General features: G+C 45.9%; 1 long non-coding RNA gene and 1 other non-coding gene across 6 annotated transcripts; one reads left to right on the forward strand and one right to left on the reverse strand.

Moving 5' to 3' along the window:
• The first annotated feature begins 1,350 nt into the window (after positions 1–1,350).
• On the forward strand, positions 1,351–5,654 carry LOC142792908 (uncharacterized). 5 transcript variants are annotated; one of them, XR_012891300.1, is made up of 4 exons: positions 1,351–2,714; positions 3,687–3,765; positions 3,959–4,019; positions 5,360–5,654. It is a non-coding gene; the product is annotated as an uncharacterized LOC142792908 (long non-coding RNA). The 5 variants fall into 5 exon arrangements; XR_012891297.1 differs by having other exon boundaries at positions 3,687–4,019; XR_012891299.1 differs by having other exon boundaries at positions 3,959–5,654.
• A 9,898-nt stretch (positions 5,655–15,552) lies between these two features.
• TRNAL-UAG (transfer RNA leucine (anticodon UAG)) lies at positions 15,553–15,634 on the reverse strand. Its single transcript has one exon. It is a non-coding gene; the product is annotated as a tRNA-Leu (tRNA).
• Between the last annotated feature and the right edge of the window lie 2,917 nt (positions 15,635–18,551).

An 18,551-nucleotide genomic window follows, 5' to 3' on the forward strand; every position in this document is an offset into this window, starting at 1 on the left:
GCTTCCTGTAGGCTCGTGCCCAAACGTACACCTGGGTGGATATCTCCACATTCAATCAGAACATGCTCCGCCGTTTCCTTATCTTTCCCGCAGCATGTGCATTGTTCTTCTTTTTTACTGAATCTTGCTTTATAACTACGCGTTCTAAGGCAACCCGATCTCGCTTCAGACAGTAAAGCGCTTCCCCTTGAATTATCGTAAAATGCCTCCCTCCTTATTTCATTTTTGCCCTTGCGGTAGTTACTCAAAGCCGGTTTTTTCTCCATAGCTGCCATCCAGTAAATCCTCTCCGCCTCCCTGACTTTTCCCTTAACGCTCTTTGTTGACATATGGCTCACAATACCAGCCGTATATTTACTAGTGAGTCTTCTAGTTCTTTTTCTCCACTGTGTGTCCACGCTCTTCCTATACAAATAACGGAACACCTTCTCTGCCCATCTACTCTCCTTCATATTTCTTAGCCTTTCTTCGAACCTTATTTTGCTCAGCGCTTCCCTCGCCTCAAAACCTGCCCACCCCATATCGCCCTTTACAGCCTCGTTTGTCGTCTTCCCGTGAGCACCCAACGCGAGGCGTCCCACAGTCCTTTGATTTACATCCATTCCCGATTGCACCTCTGCCCTCATGCACACCACTGAGTTCCCAAAAGTAAGCCCTGGAACCATTACACCCTTCCACAGACCTCGAAGCACCTCATACCTATTGTATCCCCACAACGCTCTGTGCTTCATTATTGCCGCATTCCTCTTTCCTTTTGCTGCCGAGGCTTTTTCCTGTACCTCCATGTATCTATCACTCTCATTTACCCATACTCCAAGGTACTTGTATTCACTTACCCTCGGTATTTCTTGGCCTTGTATGGACACCGTCTGATCACAGGGATCATTGAATACCATCAATCCACACTTCGTTACACTGAATCCTAGTCCAAGAGCTTCACCTTCCCTTCCGCATATATTCGCCAGCTGCTGTATATCATCTCGACTGTCCGCAAATAAGACGATATCGTCCGCATAAAATAAACCTGGAAGCTTCTGCTCAATCATCATGCCGCCCTGTTTGTGTGACAGATTAAAACCAATGTTGCTACCTTCTAGCGCTTTTTCCATACTCACCATGTACAGCATGAATAACAGTGGGGACAAAGGACATCCCTGTCTCAGACCCCTGCTAACCTCAACGTTCTCTTTGCTACGCATTCCTTCCCACTCTATGCAAACTGTATTTTCTCGGTATATCTCCCTCAAAAGCTGTATACAGTCGTCGCCCATGCCCATTCCTTTCAATATATCCCACAAAATTTCCTGATTAACGTTGTCGTATGCCCCAGTGATGTCTAGAAAAGCCACGTACAAGGGCCTATTCTCTATTTTAGATATTCCTATACACTGAGTGAGAACAAACAGGTTATCGTCTAACCGCCTGTCGACTCGAAATCCGTTCTGAAGTTCTCCCAAAATATCGTTATGTTCGGCCCATGTTTCTTTTTTCATTTTTACTGCTTGCATCGCCAACCTGCACTCTAAGCCAAAAATGGCCAAAATGGGAGCAACGGCTGTTTTTACTCCTTCAGACCGACTGTTACTCTCCGAAAAGACCAAGCGGAACAAGATGGCCGACTTGTTCGAGAATGGGGGAGCAACTGTATTCATCTTAAGTTTGTAAGGGAGCAACAGAAGGAGGAACCGCTGTAAATGCTCTCGTCACGCAACGGTTACTCCCCGGCAGGACACCGCACACAAGTATGCATGCCGCCCACATTGATATTCATGGGCCAGATTATTGTTTGTTCTGTGTGCCAAGCTTCACCAAATCAAAACAGTGATTTATTTTAGCATCCGTAGATAATAAGATAGCAGCGCTGGCTGAACACAGAAGGCCTGAGAATACAGTACGGCAAATACCTAACACACGCAGCAGCAGAATGGAGAGTTGGCACGTCAAAGCGGACCGAACGCCGAAACACGTGCAAAACAACAATAAAAAAAGCCTAGACACGCCGTTCGTCCGCGAAGTAAGGGCGTCAAAGTCGATCAAGCACCGAAACACGTGCATAAGGAGCCCCCCGACCAGATATATCGGAGAAGAAAAAAAAAAAAAAGCGGACCCAGACGCGCTTCTCATCAGCCATACACTTAGTAGCACGCTTCACCGTGTAGTTTGAGGGCAGAATGACAAATCTGCGCCATCTGCGCCCGCACGAGAAGTGTGGCGCTAGCGTAGCAAACGATGTAAGTTACAAAGTAATTTTAATTCAGTGTTTATGTTAACTAGCACTAAATAAAAATTACACTCAACTTTTTATATTTATTTATGAGTTTTAGTGTACCTCAGTTTCTTTTTATAATTGTATTAGGAGAACACACTGAAATTATTGCGCTGACGCCTGTGCTGCCACTGCTCGACGTTTTTTTTTTTTTTTTTTCGGCGCAACTAGGTTCGCGTTCGCACTACTTACTCATTTTCATATGGTCTGTGGTTGGCGAGCACATGGACGTGCGGGCTTGTGAGCTATGTTTTGATCGTGTGTGTGTGTCGCAGATTTGCGTTTCTACTTATTCGTGATGAAGGTTAGTGTATATTTATCTTTATGGAGCGCGAAGTAGTTGTGGATTTTGCTGCTGGGTGGAACAAACACATCGTAAACACGTCTTCAGCTATCTGCAAGCCTGTTCGCTCGTCGGACAAAGGACTGTGCATGCATCAGCGTGCAGGTGAGTGGCATTTCCAGCAACATTTAATGCTCTTACAATACATTGTTGAGTGGTTGCGCTATTGAAAGAGAAATGATTTGCTCTTATTCACCGTATCCATTGCTAGCCGTATCGGACTAAATTACCTCTATTACCGCCTGCATACCCTCTTGCTTCCCCTGTCACCACTGCAGTGCCAGTGTACTTTTGCAGTTAAAAGTTGATTTCCGCAACACTACCTCGCTTGAAAAAACATTGGGGCGGGGTTGTAGCTGCATTCATACTGGCACTTTTCTACCATTGGCTTTATGTAATGTTAACGGCTGAGTGTTGGGGCCTTGGGCCGCATTTTTTAGAGATGCAAAGTGTATGTAAATCAGTAAGTGAACAAATCATTGTCGCATCACTTCACTGGCATAGCCAGGCGGTTGCGCACAGAATTTTTTTAGACCGGGCGTAGGGAGCCCAAATTGACGACCATATTCGCTTGCCCGGCCTATTCAGATAAGCGCACCTCCCCCCCCCCCTCCCCGCACGCCTAAAAAAAAAAAAAATCTGCCCACATCACTGCGTCACTTGCTTCACCTCTGCGCTGAACGTACTATTTTATAAGCGCACCATCAAGCGAGCAGTTTACATATTGACAGAACAATTGGAGGAGGAATGACCCAAATCTTTCAGATTTCTTTAGTGATACAAAACCTTAGCAAAACTGAATATTGTAAAAGACAATCATAAATGCTGTATGTTCTCGTTAGCGCTGTCATTATTCTGCATCATGAAATCTTTATGCGCTGTGAAAACTTGGCATGCCGTTGAAGTCACATATCGACGTTAATACCAATCGACGGAAATTTCGACAACCTCAATAACGCCGTTTGGGATTTGCCGCATGCACATAATTAGGCTGATTCCCACTTGGCTGTTCTTAACCTGACTTCACTGCTACCAAATGAAACAATATTTGATGCATGTCTTTTACTTTTTTTTCAGGGATATGACACAAATTTGGTTATACTGCAGATAAAGATGTTCCCAACGATGCTAAAGTACAGAAAGAAAGTGAATTTTGGTAAGTGCAGACTTTTTGTACTACGTATATGAAAGCATCGCTTTTTAGGGGCAAACTGTGCATGTGTTGGCCAGAGAATAGTTCATTATGCCACATGGTTACACTGGCACTGACAATTCGACATGGCTCCGCTGGCCCGTGTGTGTGCTCACACTGTTACCGTTAAGATAAAATGTTTATGTTTTCATTGCAGGGATTGCTGTTTGTACTAAAAAGCCAACTGCCAAGATCTGTTTATGCTGGTACTCCTAAAAGTATGCTTTCCCTATTTACATGGCTTTTGGCTTGCACAAAGCATAACACTTGGGCCTAGATTCACAAAGCTGTCCATGCGCAGGCCTTCATAACAGCGTTTCTTGACTTGCCTTTACCCTGTTTTCTGCAGATGTTTCGTGGGTTTAAAAGTGCCACAGCATGTTGACCTCCCACACTCTGAAATATTCGTGTTCAAAGTTCCGCAAGAGTGGGCTTAACTTTCTTTTGCACCTCTTTGCTAGTCCAAGATACTGAAGTGTTATGCTCTTACTAGAGGTGGCAGTGTTTCTAATGTTTGTATTTCCATCACATTGACCAAGTATGCGATCTTGGCTTGACTGGTAGCACATCCTCAACAAATGTCTTTGTGGCACATGTAGAAGGCAGTACAAAATAAATAGGCAGACATTCACACCGGGAGCTAACTTCTAATAATGCTTTTTTTTTTTTGGAAACCATGGTGTGCTTATTCCAATTTGTCTAACAAGCAGTAACCTGTTTGGCTGTGAACCAACAAGACATTGAACTAATGAAAGCTTCACATTTTGTTGCTCTCAAATATATATGTATTGGCAAGCTATCTGTGACACTGTCAAACAAAGAATCAGAATATCTGTGCATGCCTTAAGATATATTGCTTCGTTTACATATCTCGTGGCTGTGACTCGTCAACCGAGTGAACGAATGCACCCTAGTTTTCTAAATTTAAAGCATTTTTTGAAGGTAGCACGGTCTACATTTATTTGTCTATAGTTTTGTCCAGCCGTTTGCGTCAGGTACAAAGAAATATACTGAAGATTATCATGTAGCCTCTGCAAATGGTTGCTTTCAAGCAGGCTTTGCATGCTTGGCTTGTGCCTACAGGTATTGCACAATTCAAGACGCAGCAGCGTATGATAGAACAGTTGAATCGAGAGCAACTATGTGCACGAGCTAAATAAGTATTTTAACATGAGCGGACAGTACGTGTTATTTGCCACACACATGACCTCATTTAGAATGCCCATTGGTGAGTGGGCTCATAGAAATGTCACTCAGCTGTGTATAGGAAACAAGTTAACTGTACCTAAGGGTATCTTTAACTGCTACAAATATGCCTTGTTGAGGTGCTGCACATTTTCTTCCAGTATATTGCAGTCTGAGACATCATGTAAAGAGCGTCTACCACATCAGCATTTATATAGCTTGCCAAGTAACGTTTGGCCGAACCTTCCTTTTTTTCACATTTCGTTTTGCAGTAGACATCCTAGAATGTAAGCGCTGCTGCAGTGTGTGTGACTCATTGTTATGAATTGATTCTGGCATGTTTAACCTCACACTTCTATTTCTTTTCTTGCAGCAATGAGATGCTTCACATATGCCTGCGGTGACGTTCTGCTGCACTAGCCTGATGGAAACACCAGCTGCGAAACTTGAGTTCTTCAGAATTGGAGAAGTTGCCCTTCTCTCACCAATGATGACACAGACTGCCCTATGCTAGAAATTCAAGATTGTTTTTCCACGGATGACGCAGAAAACCTTTGATGTATTATGGTGTTTGTTTAGTGCTGGCTGTGGTGTGGCAAAGTCTACTTTTACGTGTGGTCACACGTCGCCTCATAAAAAGAACAATAAAGCATTTATTTTCCTTTCAATATTGTCCACTTTTTGTGTTAGAAGCACCCAAGCAGTGCTCTTCCAAGGAGCTCTCGCCATGTGTTAAGCGTGTGACAAGCATACTCGAGATAAATACTCATTTCCCCAAAGAGTAACTGGAAGCATGTGCAGTTGGTTTTCAGAGAGTAACTGCGAACACGTGGGAGGAACGGTAAAGAGTAACTGTTGCTCTTAGAAGAGCAACTGGTGGGAGTAATGGTTGGTCGGCAGGGAGCAACTGGTGGGAGTAACTGTTGGTCTGCAGGGAGGAACTGGAGGGAGTAACTGTTCATCCCCCGAAGGAGGAACTGAAAGGAGAGCAACGGTTCCTCCCTCTGCAGTTACTCCTTTTAGGAGAGTAATGGGAGTGGCAATGCAATTGCTCCCTGAAAGGAGCAACCCCTATACCCCTGTTGCTCCGTTTTGGCTTAGAGTGTGTATAGTACCGATGTAATGGTTAGTGGTCTATACGAGCGAATCTTGTCCTTTTCTCCCTTGCCTTTATAGATTAAGTTCATTCTACTTTGTCGCCAACTGTCCGGTATTTGTCCGTCCTTTAAGCTTTCTTCTACTGCTTTTAACAATGCTTCTTTAGTGTTATGTCCTAGTTCGTTAATGAGGCTAACGGGAATCCCATCTAAACACGCGGCAGTGCGCTTTGGAATTTTTCCTTCAGCCTTTTTCCAGTTGAAATTATCAAGTACTAGCTCTTCCTCTGTTGCTTTCTCCGCCACACTTTTACTCACCGGGGAGATCCCCTGGACGCTCTTTTGAAACGAATCGGCTGTTACCATTTGGATGTAACCTAGCGCTTCGTACCCTTCCAATTGATTTCCTCCTTCATCTAGAATATGTTGTTGCGTTGTGACAGACTTCCTACCTAGCGCCTTTATGTGGCTCCAAAAAATCCTAGGCGCGGCCTCCTTTTTTTCGTGTATCTCTGTCATCCAGCGTTCACTTTCACCTTTATTTTTGCCTCTACCAATTTCTGTACAAGGGATTTTTTCTCTAAATATATTTCCCATATTTTTTTTACTTCGTCCTGCGGCCGCTTCTCCTTTTTTGCCTTTCTATGCTCCCGTGATGCTTCGCGTCGCTTCTCGCTCGCCTCCCGGATTTCCTTGTTCCACCAACTTTTTGGCTTCCTTTTTCCCTTTCAGCAAACAGTTTTCTTCTCTTTCCCTATCTCCTTCGTCATTAGATGTAACAGCTCACTATACTCCCAGTCCTTGCCTGGTATTTCGCCTACTTCTTCCTCGACTCTTGCGGCTATATTTATTATTTGTTTGTCATTTAAATACGAGCTGCCAGACTTTGATTCCATGCTCATATTTTCAGTTTCGTATCCCATTTGTAATGTTATTCGTTTATGATCACTACCCAAGCTGTTAATGCCTTCCTCGTCTATCCTCATTTCTGTCAGTTTGTGGTAAATTCCTTCAGTCATGAGACAATAATCAATACTTGATTGCTTGTTTCCGACTTCCCATGTGATCTGGCCGTCACATTTAGGCCCCGTGTTAACTATCTCCAGACTATGTTGCTCGCAAAGATCTAGTAATAACTTCCCATTGGTGTCTGAATATCCGTCAAGGTCATGTATGTGGGCATTCATGTCCCCCAGAAGGATGATTTCGGCCCCATTACCAAATTCCTTAATATCCGCACTCATGCAATCCACTATCTCCTGATTCTTTTCTCTGCAGTTATTCCCCGTCCACAAGTAGGCTACCCCTAGCCACGTTTCCTTTCCACCTACTGTGCCCAGAACCCAGAGGTGCTCTGAACACGTCTGTTTCACTCTAACCCATTTGGCTCCGCGGTGAATTAGCATTCCTACACCCCCACCTTTCCTTTTCGATATGGTCCTGTTACACCCTTCCCAAACATAATTTTTAATATGTGGTGGCTCTTCCAAGTCTCTAAGGTGTGTTTCTGTAACCGCATACACGCCTATCTGTTCTTTGTTTAACTGCTCCTCAATCTCTAACCATTTTGGCTTCTTTCTGCCACCCTGCATGTTTATGTAACTAATTACAACACGCGCCTTTTTCCTTTTTCTTTTACCTTTTTTCTAGTTTTTCGCAATTCTACCTGTCAAAGCGTCCTCCTGGTTGTTTTCCCTGTTACGAGCTACCCCGGACTCCGAAGGGCCCGTGAGCCCCCCAAAAAAGCTACTGCGCGTCCTGCCAGTCGCCAGCCCACCTCGTGTCCAAGCCTCTTATCGAAATGAATCTTGTCTCTTTGGAATCCACCCCACCTGTGCACTTCCCTGTTTAAATCCACTACCTCGAAACCCTTCTCTCGACTAATTCGCCATATCTCTTTGTTTGCGTCGACAACCGCTCTTTGCAGGTTGACGTTGCGTACTGGTACTTCCGGTACTGTGCATACTACAATTTGCACCTGGGGGGACACGGTGCGCATGTCATCCACCCCTTTCGCCAAGGTCGTCGCTAGTCCTGACGATTCTTTTTTCAGGACGTCATTTAACCCTCCCGCAATTACAACGAGGTTACGATTGTTAGCTTTAGCTGCGAGTTGTTCACCCGCTTGACTCATTACTGTCCCCAGCGTTTGTCCTGGGAACGTCCCTATCGCAACTCTCTTGTCGCCTTTCACCCTTTCTTTGATTGCCGCTGCGCATCGGACTAAATTTGAGTCACCGGCGATGATGACCTGTTCAGACATTCCTTCTGAAACCTGCACCTGGCTGCTGACTAGGTGACTAGCGTGCGTCACGGCTGCTGGTTTGCTCCCTCCCTCCCTCAAAACTACTTCCCGGTAGCTGGGCCCTGTGGCCAATGTATCTGCCTTTGTCATGCCTGTTTCCCTCATCTCTCCCGCACGGGGGGTCGTCGCCATAATGTTTCCGCCGTCACCTGCGTCTTCGTTCCCTTTCACGACCTTCGATAGGCCCTTCTCGGCTGCCCGGAGCCTTTCCTCCATGGCTGACGTTTTCTCTCGCTCCTTCGCCAATGCATTCTCCTAATGCCTCTACCTTGAGAAAGCCGATGGGAGCGCCATCTCTAGGCAAGGCAAGTCACTGCATATGAGTGGTAATATGCAGCTATTCTAGAGTAGCGCAGCGCCATTTTGAGCCGACCAGCGGCGCCGTGCTCAACTCTTTCAAGTGAAGGGTTAAATTCGAGTCAAAGAGCGTTTGTGAATACGAAGGTTAAAGTGTGGCATGCCGTTATCGCTTTCGTTGTCGCTTTATTTTGCGTAGTATACGTATCTCTTCATATCGGCGTGCAAAAAAAGCAGTTGCAGCGTTGCATCGCCTGATGGATTTCGGGGGAAAATAATCTGATAATCATGTGGCGATTCATCTACGTCCTTGGTACTACAGTGTCTAGAGATATACTGCCTAGTGTGCTGAGCGCGTGCATTCCGTACGAGAGAGAGTGGCCCCACATGGGATGACTGCACTCAGATGCCACAAGTGGCGCTGCCACATTCAGCGTCACCGCGTGATCATTGCTCCAGGTCACTTCAGCCTCGTCGCTATTCGTCACCCCACCCTACTGGACGCCTTTACTCGGAAGTCTGGGCGACGCAACTCCCGGAAGTGACACCGCATTGAACTTCCGACCGGAAAACCCTCTGCTGACCCTGACTACGGACCAGAACATGCTTTTGGAGAAGCGGGTTGCCTGCCTAGTACAGCCCTCACTGTCACCGGTGCGCCTATTTCAATTATAGGCTCCGATTTCTTCGCGCGGCTAAATAAAGTCCTTACGCCACCCGAGTCCCTATTTGTGCGTGTCGCTAGTGGAGCAACTCCGGCTGTGCTCCGAATGTGCTCCGCATGTGCGAGATTCGCCGACTACCAGAGGTCTATTCTATTTCATGTTCTCACTCATTGTCCTCATGATGTCAACCTTGGACTCAATTTCTTGTCTGACCACTCTGCTGCAATTGACTGCTCTGCCAGCGTCGTGCAACTTGACTTGCCTACGGCCGCCGACACGTTGTAGATGGTTCAGAACAAGCTTTCATGGGCTGAGTTTGTTCGCCTCCCACCACAAGCCCTAACTTGTGTCACTGTTGAACCATATTCCACTGTGCTGAATGAGGATTAAGCTGTCTTTCCGTCGCCCGTCGTTTTACTGGCCCGCAACGTCTCCTCTCCGTACACCGTCTTAACTGTTACAGCGAACAAGATGCGCCTTTTAGGAGCGAAGCTCCTTAAGGCGTGGGCTGTGCGTCCCCTGTAAGTAGCCACCTCTCGTTCAGTTCTATGTATTACGCTAGCCACCGCCCGATCTAAAGGGTACAGCCATATCCATCCGTCCATCCGTCCATCCATCCATCCGTCCATCCATCCATCCATCCATCCGTCCATCCATCCGTCCGTCCGTCCGTCCGTCCGTCCGTCCATCCATCCATCCATCCGTCCATCCGTCCGTCCGTCCATCCATCCATCCATCCATTCGTCCGTCCGTCCATCCATCCATCCATCCATCCATCCATCCATCCATCCGTCCATCCGTCCGTCCGTCCGTCCGTTCGTCCGTCCGTCCATCCATCCATCCGTCCGTCCGTCCGTCCGTCCGTCCATCCATCCATCCATCCATCCGTCCGTCCATCCGTCCGTCCATCCATCCATCCGTCCATCCGTCCGTCCGTCCGCCTGTCCGTCCATCCGTCCGTCCGTCCGTCCGTCCATCCGTCCGTCCGTCCACCCGCCCGTCTGTCCGTTCGTCCGTCCAAAAGATGCAAGATGTTATAAACTAGACGGCGGTACGTGTAGTTGATTATGAAAGATGCGAGGTGTTATAAAATAGGAATGATGCCACATATGGCGCGTGTCATCGTTCGATATATTGCGGCGACGTACGCTAGGGGGAGCGTTGCAATAAAATCGAGTGGGCAAAATGTACGGAGGATTCATGGTTTACCAGGTTTACCTCCGGAGCTTCGCCCACTCATCATCATTCATTTCGTGGATATGGCGGCATTTTTTTCTTCTGAACTTGGGACTCAAAGCTTAAGTCCTACCACGAGGCATTGTTATCGCCACTCTGTCACCATAGAACAAGCGCACGATCTCATCGGTGTCACCTAAACTGTCCGCAGTCGTGTATCAAAGCCACATAGTTCTGACGCAGCAATATATTCTACACTGCCCAACAACGTAACTAAGGGGATTGCCTCAGAGCTATCGCCGTCTGAAGTCAAAAACCTCAGTGATATTTTTACGACCTACTCAGACATATTTGACTTGGACGTTAGGCCCTCAGGTCAAACCTCGCAAGTCAATCAATACATAAATACATTTAATGCATCTCCGATTTACAAGCAATTCTACCGAGTGTCACCACCAGAGCGCCTAGTTATCCAACAGAACACGATGCTCCCAAAAGGCATCCGTGAGCCTTTTTCGGGTAAGTGGGCGTCCCCTGTGGTCTTAGTTAAAAATAAAGACAATACCTGGCGTTTCTGTGTGGACTATTGACGTTTAAACATGGTCTCCAAAAGGGAGGTCTACCCGATTCGTCGTATCGATGGTGTCATGGACTGTATTTATGATGCAAACTACTTTTCTGCAATATAACTACGCTATGGCCACAGTAAAATCTTCGTATATGACTTTGACCGCGAGTATACTGCCTTCGTAACCCCTGAAGGTTTCTAACCAATTCAAACTCAAGCCGTTCAGCTTAAGCGATGCGCCGGCCACATTCGACCGGATGATGGATGCACTTTTGCACAGCTTTTATTGATCTACCGGTCCTTGTTATCTGGACGACGTCACTGTGTTTGCCCCAGCCTGTGAATCTCACCTCAAGTGACTTTCATGCATTCTTTCAGCGTTTCGTATGGCCGAGCTACAACTTTGAAATGTCACTTTGGGCATCGCCAAGTTGCTATGCGATGGCATCTAGTGTACGTATCTGGCACCCACCCTGATGCCGACAGAGTTCCGGCTGTCCTCCAATTTGCCTAACCAGCTTGTACCATGGGCGTTTGACGTTTTGTGGACGATTGCTCATATTTCTCAAGATTCATAAGAAACTTCGCATAGGTTACACGCCCCTTCCCTAATCCCTTAAGGAACGATGTGCCATTTGAGTAGGGTTCTCATGAAGCCACGGATTTTTGCCAGCTTATAACACTTTTGACCATACCACCCATTCTCATCCATTTCGACCCATCCACTAACACTGAGGTCCGCAATGATGCTATTTGATGCGGTATTGGCGCGTTGTTTGTCCAGCGTCAATACGGTCATAATCGATTTCTTCCATATTCCGGTCGGCTTCTTCTCACGCCGAACGCAAATACACAAGTGTCTAACACTCGTATGGACCGTTGGTAAGTTGCACCCCAATTAATTGGCCGAGCTTTAACTGTTACCACAAACCCTCCCGCTCTACGCTGGCTTCCAGCCCTCAAGGATCCTTATTCGTGGGGATCTGTGCCTTCAGGAATACACGTACGCTGTGGTTTACCAGTCCAGCCGTTTACACCAAGAACCCGACTGCCTCTCTCGGTACCTGGTTGGCACTCCCGATCTCGTAACGGTTGACACGTCTATCTATTTCTTCACTCTCCGCTTTCGGTAACATAGGCGGTGAGTACTGGCGTGACGCGTCCCTACGAAATTTATTCAACCGCCTGAATACTGGATCAAATGAGAGTTTGCTTCGACGTTGTCATTGACGGTACCTTATATCGCAGGAACATACACACCGGAGGACAGGAACTACTCGTAGCACCCACTGATGTGCACTCAACCATACTTGAGCAACTACATGATGTCCCAACAGCCGACCACCTTGGTGCTGCAGAACGTACGATCATGTCCACCAACGCATTTTCTGGCCCGGCCTCTGCCGTTCCGTATAAGGTTATGTTGCTTCTTGTCAATCGTGCCAACACCGCGAAAGGCCAGCTGCACACACTGCCGGGTTCCTTACTGATCGACATACCTGCTGATCTTTCTTTCGTGTCCGCCTCGACCTGCTGGGCCCTTTTCTCTCTTTCTAACAGTAGTAACAGGTGGGTCGCCATCACTGCAGATCGTTCCACCCATTTTGTCCTTACGAGGCCTCTCCCGAGCAGCTGCGCTACAGACGTCGCCGACTTTTTGATACACGATGTCATCTTACAACGCTGCGCTCCTCATCAACTTGTCACGGACCGTGGTCACTACTTTTTATCTAAGGTGATCGATGACCTACGTTGTTCTTTTGCAAACAAGCACAAGCTTACGTCGGCCTATCGGTCCTAAACGAACGGCCTCACAGAACGTTTGAATCGCACGCCCATTGACGTGCTCGCCATGTACATCCCGACTAATCAACGTGGCTAGACTATTGCGCTATATACCCTTTGTCACTTTTGCTTAGAATAGCTTGCGCAGCGACACTGCGGGATATTCTGCTTTCTACCTTTTGTATGGAAGAGAACTGACCTTGCCGTTCAACACGCTTTTACCAAACCCTGCCCACCTGTCCATCCACGGCATATGCTAGCCACACTATTAGCACAGCCCACGGGGCCGTCAGATTGCCCGTCGGTGCCTTTCGGGCACGCAGCTCCGTCAGAAACCTAGTCTTGACAGTCTCTACCGGATCGACCGCTTCAATCCGGTTCACCTCGTTTTTCGGTGGTCTCTGTCTCGGCGTGTCGGCCTGGCCTAAAAGCTTCTGTCAAAGCACTCAGGGTCTTCTCATGTACTGCGGCAGGTGACTGATGTTACCTACGATAAAGATCCTCTAAACCCTTCAGTGCTCTCCTCATCTTCACACATCATCCACGTCAATCGCCTGAAGCTGTACCTTTTGTCCAACACTTGCCAAGGAGTGCCGCGTCGGCGCGTTTGCCACTGGAGGTCAATGTTGCGGTGTTGGCGCTATGACAATGCTGTGGTGTGCGAATAGGATGACGACATGTTGGTTTTCGAAAAATGCAACAGTCGCCATCTTGATTTATGAACTATTTTCATACCGCAAAGTAGTAAATATATGGGCAACATTACATACGCAAGCAAAATTTTAAAATTTCAGGTTGGGTTGGAACTCCCAAATGCCCCCCACTCTCCCTAGGGCTATGTCACTGAAGCGCAGATATGTGAAATCAAAAAAGTATCACACTTGAAAGGTTCGAGTTGACAATTTTACGCCTTATTTCGTAGCATGAAGCATTACTGAGGAGTAACAAAGAAAAGGAAGAAATGCGGAGTGATAGGAATTTTATGATGACAACGAATTGTCACATTCAGATAATCTTTTACTGAAAATTCCAATCTTACGTTGTGACTGCTTGAAGAAATTGGCAGTGTGCCCCACAATATATAGTTTCTAGACACTCTATGCCACGATGGGCGTTTTCTGCAGGGTCTCCAGCACACGCCTATGGTGTTCATATAGGGTGGCCCCCTCTGTCCCTATAGTGAGCACACCGGTGTGTTTCAACTATATCGAGTACAAAGATGTCAAAAAATAGGAGTGGGGGGGCAGTAAGCGTTTGTAACATGGTGCAAAATGTTTCCCGTACATTGTTGTAGTGTCCAGTCACGTGCTTCTCTTTGCTTAGATTTTATTATAAATTCATATTAAATTTCGTCATTCGAGAATGACCCCCATACTTACCAAAGTTTAAATGAGAAATCTCTAGGCATATTTCTGAGAGATGTAACCAAACTGTATACAACAACGTGTGCGTGTGTGTGCGCGCGCGCGCGTGCGTGTGTGCGTGTGTGTGTGTGTGTGTGTGTGTGTGTGTGTGTGTGTGTGTGTGTGTGTGTGTGTGTGTGTGTGTGTGTGTGTGTGTGTGTGTGTGTGTGTGTGTGCGCGTGTGTGTGTGTGAACACGTAAAAGAATTACTGGTTGCACCGCTGGCCGTGTGTGAGATAATATTTTTTCATTTTTTCATTACCACAGAAAATACCGCTGCGATTCACCAGTGTTCCATGCTATATATAACTATGATATGACTGTTTCTAGACCTTAGTCGCATGAGCCCCAGTCAAGGTTTTGCGCAATGAAACGTAATTTCAGTTTTCTTGTATTGGTCGAGAACGATACCACGTGCTTCATAAAAAAAACTTTATATTTCTTTTCTTTTTTCATCAACCATGATGCGGCAAGCCAGCATCAGTATTGTCTTTTTCCTCTTTCATTCATATTTGTCTTAGCACCTTTTTCCGTTAAGATAAGTAAGTACCCTCTATCGCAAACGTGCATCTTCTTTATAATAGGTTATAATGGCGAGATTATATAGACACCAAAGATTCCTACATTGGTTCCTGGCTGAAACGATAAGAACACACTTGCGTGATGTGCATGCTCTTTTCATGACCTGACATCTATTTACCACTCGCATACATGTGCAGCTGCAGCTGTGGAGCTATTTCAATTTACGCCACACTAGGCCTGTGGGGGCAGCAAATATCTTGTGCGGGCGAATATTCTTTCGTTCGGGGAAAGTTGTTCGCAACTCAGGCAACCGCTACATGTCTGTGGGTGTCCTCGTAGTACTCCAAAATATTTGACTACTGACTTCCGCCAGTAGTTAGTCCTGGAGAATCAATGACTCCCTAACTGCCAAGATTGATAATTTGTAGTGAAAAGTGAAGTGAGGGAAAAGTTTTACATAGCAATGATTGATTCAAGTGGTTAAGGAGGCGAAAAAGCGTGTTCCCTGTGGTAATGGGCATCTGCGAATAACGTATTAGGTGAAACCCGCAATCAAAGCATATGCGTCAAATATTTATTAACAGTGTGGCTAGTAAGCTTACCAGACATCATATTCTACCAAATATTGTTTTCATTGGGCTTTGTAGCGGATTGCTACCTTTCATACCACTAGCCACCAACAGATGTTGCTTCATTGCACTAAGATAAATATTAAAACCCTTCAACGCAATAAAGAAAAAGTAAATCCTGGCAGCGGTGGGATTCGAACCCACGCCCCCGAAAAGACTGGTGCCTAAAACCAGCGCCATAGACCGCTCGGCCACGCTACCGTCTGGTCGCGCTGCACGGCTGCTTCTAATGGGACTCCGTGGCGCTTCGCGGAAAATGTATACAATGCCTACGAAAACAGACGCTCTGTTGGTTTCCTGATTAGGCGTCGTTGGACACGTGTTTGATATGAACATTAAAGCGAAAAGCAGTTGACAGCTTCCCAATCTCGTAAATATATGTGCATGAAATCACAAAGCATGATGCTTACGTGGTTTTCATTGACGTTACGTCATATCTCGTAGCATGACACAGGGAAGGAGATAGAAACAGAAGAAAAAAATGGTGAAGAGACGGGTCTCTTATGATGGCAACAATATGACTCTTCTCGATAACATTTTGTTTGATAGGGACAGAAAAACAAGTTTAATAAAATTAGGCTTCTCGGTTAATGTGGGTGAAACCACTTGCCCGCTGCCGTCGGCAAGTAATCTTTTCGTCAGTCAGATCTTATTATTAGTTTATATTAATCATTTGAAATGTATGAGTACCAATTGATTTATAAAATGTACAGTAAAAGAATTTGACGGCAACCTATGAATTTCATGTTTGTTTGTGACTGAGTGAGTGAGTTTGTGTGTGCGTGCGTGTGTGTGTGCGTGCGTGTGTGTGTGCGTGCGTGCGTGCGTGTGTGCGTGCGTGCGTGCGTGTGTGTGTGTGTGTGTGTGTGTGTGTGCGTGTGTGTGTGTGTGTGTGTGTGTGTGTGTGTGTGTGTGTGTGTGTGTGTGTGTGTGTGTGTGAATTACCAAATAAGGCACTCTTTACAAAGGTACACCTAGCAACTAAAACCAGGGACCCTAGGCTTAAAGTTTTTCAGCCTGTAATATCTTACGTCACTTGCATGACCATAATTTTGTTATTAAAGTGAAACAGCCATGCTTTCATACGTTATGAACATTCACAATAGCTCTAGAACTCTCCCTCGTAAGTTTTCATGGCTGGGTGTGTATTAAAAATACAGGCGTGATCAAAAGCTCCCGAAGCTGTGTCCCCTCTAATACTGTGCAAGGCCGACCTGGGAAGGTTTAAAGAAATTTTGAAGTTTTTGTGTTATTTTGGAATGTAGCTTTCGTGTGTGACTGGAAAGAGGGAATGATGTGGCCAGGAGCAGCCCAGTATGAAGGATCAGAAGAGTGAAGATGATGTTTAAAAGTACTGTTCACAGCTCCTCAAAAAAAGGGCTACGAAAACTACCCACCAAGCTTCTTCCCTTCCCCTCTTTCAATATTCTCATTCCTCTTTTTCATAACATAATGTTTGCTGCCTGCTGGCCCAGTGCATGACAAGCTTTTAATTACATATATTTAAGACGTCAGGGAAACAGCACCTGCTCCGAATCGTTCGTAAAGCTGATAAGGCACAATGGCGAGATTACGGACTCTGTAGTTCTTGCGTTGGATATTTGTCAAGACGTTCAAACGTGCACGTGCGTGTGTTCGAACCCGGCCGCGGCGATTACATTTCAATATAGCAGAAATGTATAGGCTCGTGTAGTGTCCTATGGTGTTCTAGTACACTGTGACGGTGCAATATTAGTGCCCTTGAAAGAACACCAGAAGGTCGAAATTTGCAGAGCCCTAAACAACAACGTCCCCTCATAATCGCGGCGCCGTTTTGTGAATTCAAACCCCGAAAATTATATGATTGCACTCACGTAATGTGCATTCACCTTCATTTCGTCTGCACACCATGATAGTTTACAACTCGCAGCTGCTGCTCTACAGCTGCGTAGGCAAACTCGCGTCACTTCCACATCGTTAAACACCTGCACTCCCGCTTGTGCACGACATTTTGTGTGTGCGACGAATGCCGGGCATGCACGGGTGACAATATGGTTATTCCTTGAGTTCTGCCAAACAAAAGAGGCAAAAGCTATACATGTCTGACAGTGTTGCTGTGGTCCCCGAAAACATGGGCAGTCAATATTGAGACCATGTACTCATTTCTGGAAAAGCCGCGATGCAATAGTTGAGAACATTGACAACTCCGAGCAAAAAAAAAAAAGTAGCACGCTTAGGCAAAATAGTTACATCTTTACATCACATCTACGCACAATAGCAATTTTTTCCTTTTTGGATGTAGCGCGAAATCGGTGACAACGTAATGGCATAATAATTTGACGCAATTTTTAATCTAAAATATAATTCCTCTTTTTTGTTCATTTTTCCAGTAAGTTGCTCTCTTTGTGCACAAAACTCAACCAGCTTAGGCTTGCTTGCGCAGCGCTACATTTATTATAGAAAGGCAAGTTTGTAGCTAAGAATGTTGCTCTAGCAGCGGTGGGACTCGAACGCATGCCTCCAACGAGACTGGTGCCTAAAAGCAGCGCCTTAAACCACTCGGCCACGCTACCGACACAAAGTGACACTCAGCCGACCTTGTGCGTCGCGTAGTGCTGCGCTGTAGATTTACACTGTCAGTGTAAACAGGCGCACTGTTTCTCATTATATATTCGTTCCACACGTTGCCGTATAGAATGCTATATATACATCCAAGCGGAAAGCATTTCTCAGCTTCATATTTGTGTAATGCAACGTGGAATCAAAAGGCACTTTAAAGATTCCGACAGGCGTTGCTAGAGGCATTGGCCCTATGGTGATAACATGATTTCTTTTAACCTGAAGAACTCAGAACAAGAAGAAAGGATAACAAAAGAAGAGGGGCAGAGGGTTCCTCATGATGTGAACCAATCGCACTGGCTTTCAGTGCGATTGCGTCAACAAATATACACAGAGCGACGTCACACTAAGCAATCCCGGTACTTATTATTGTCAGTACACTCTAGTGCAGCAGTTTCCTTCAGGGTCAATTTTTGTGCATTTACATTAAATTTTGTAACTGAACAAGAACCTATCTATATACATCAAATTCTCATCTCTTCTAGTCAACTTTCAGATGCATATATCCTTGCTATTTTAG

The sequence above is a fragment of the Rhipicephalus microplus genome, unplaced genomic scaffold, assembly GCF_043290135.1.
Source record: "Rhipicephalus microplus isolate Deutch F79 unplaced genomic scaffold, USDA_Rmic scaffold_262, whole genome shotgun sequence".
Lineage (NCBI taxonomy): Eukaryota > Metazoa > Arthropoda > Arachnida > Ixodida > Ixodidae > Rhipicephalus > Rhipicephalus microplus.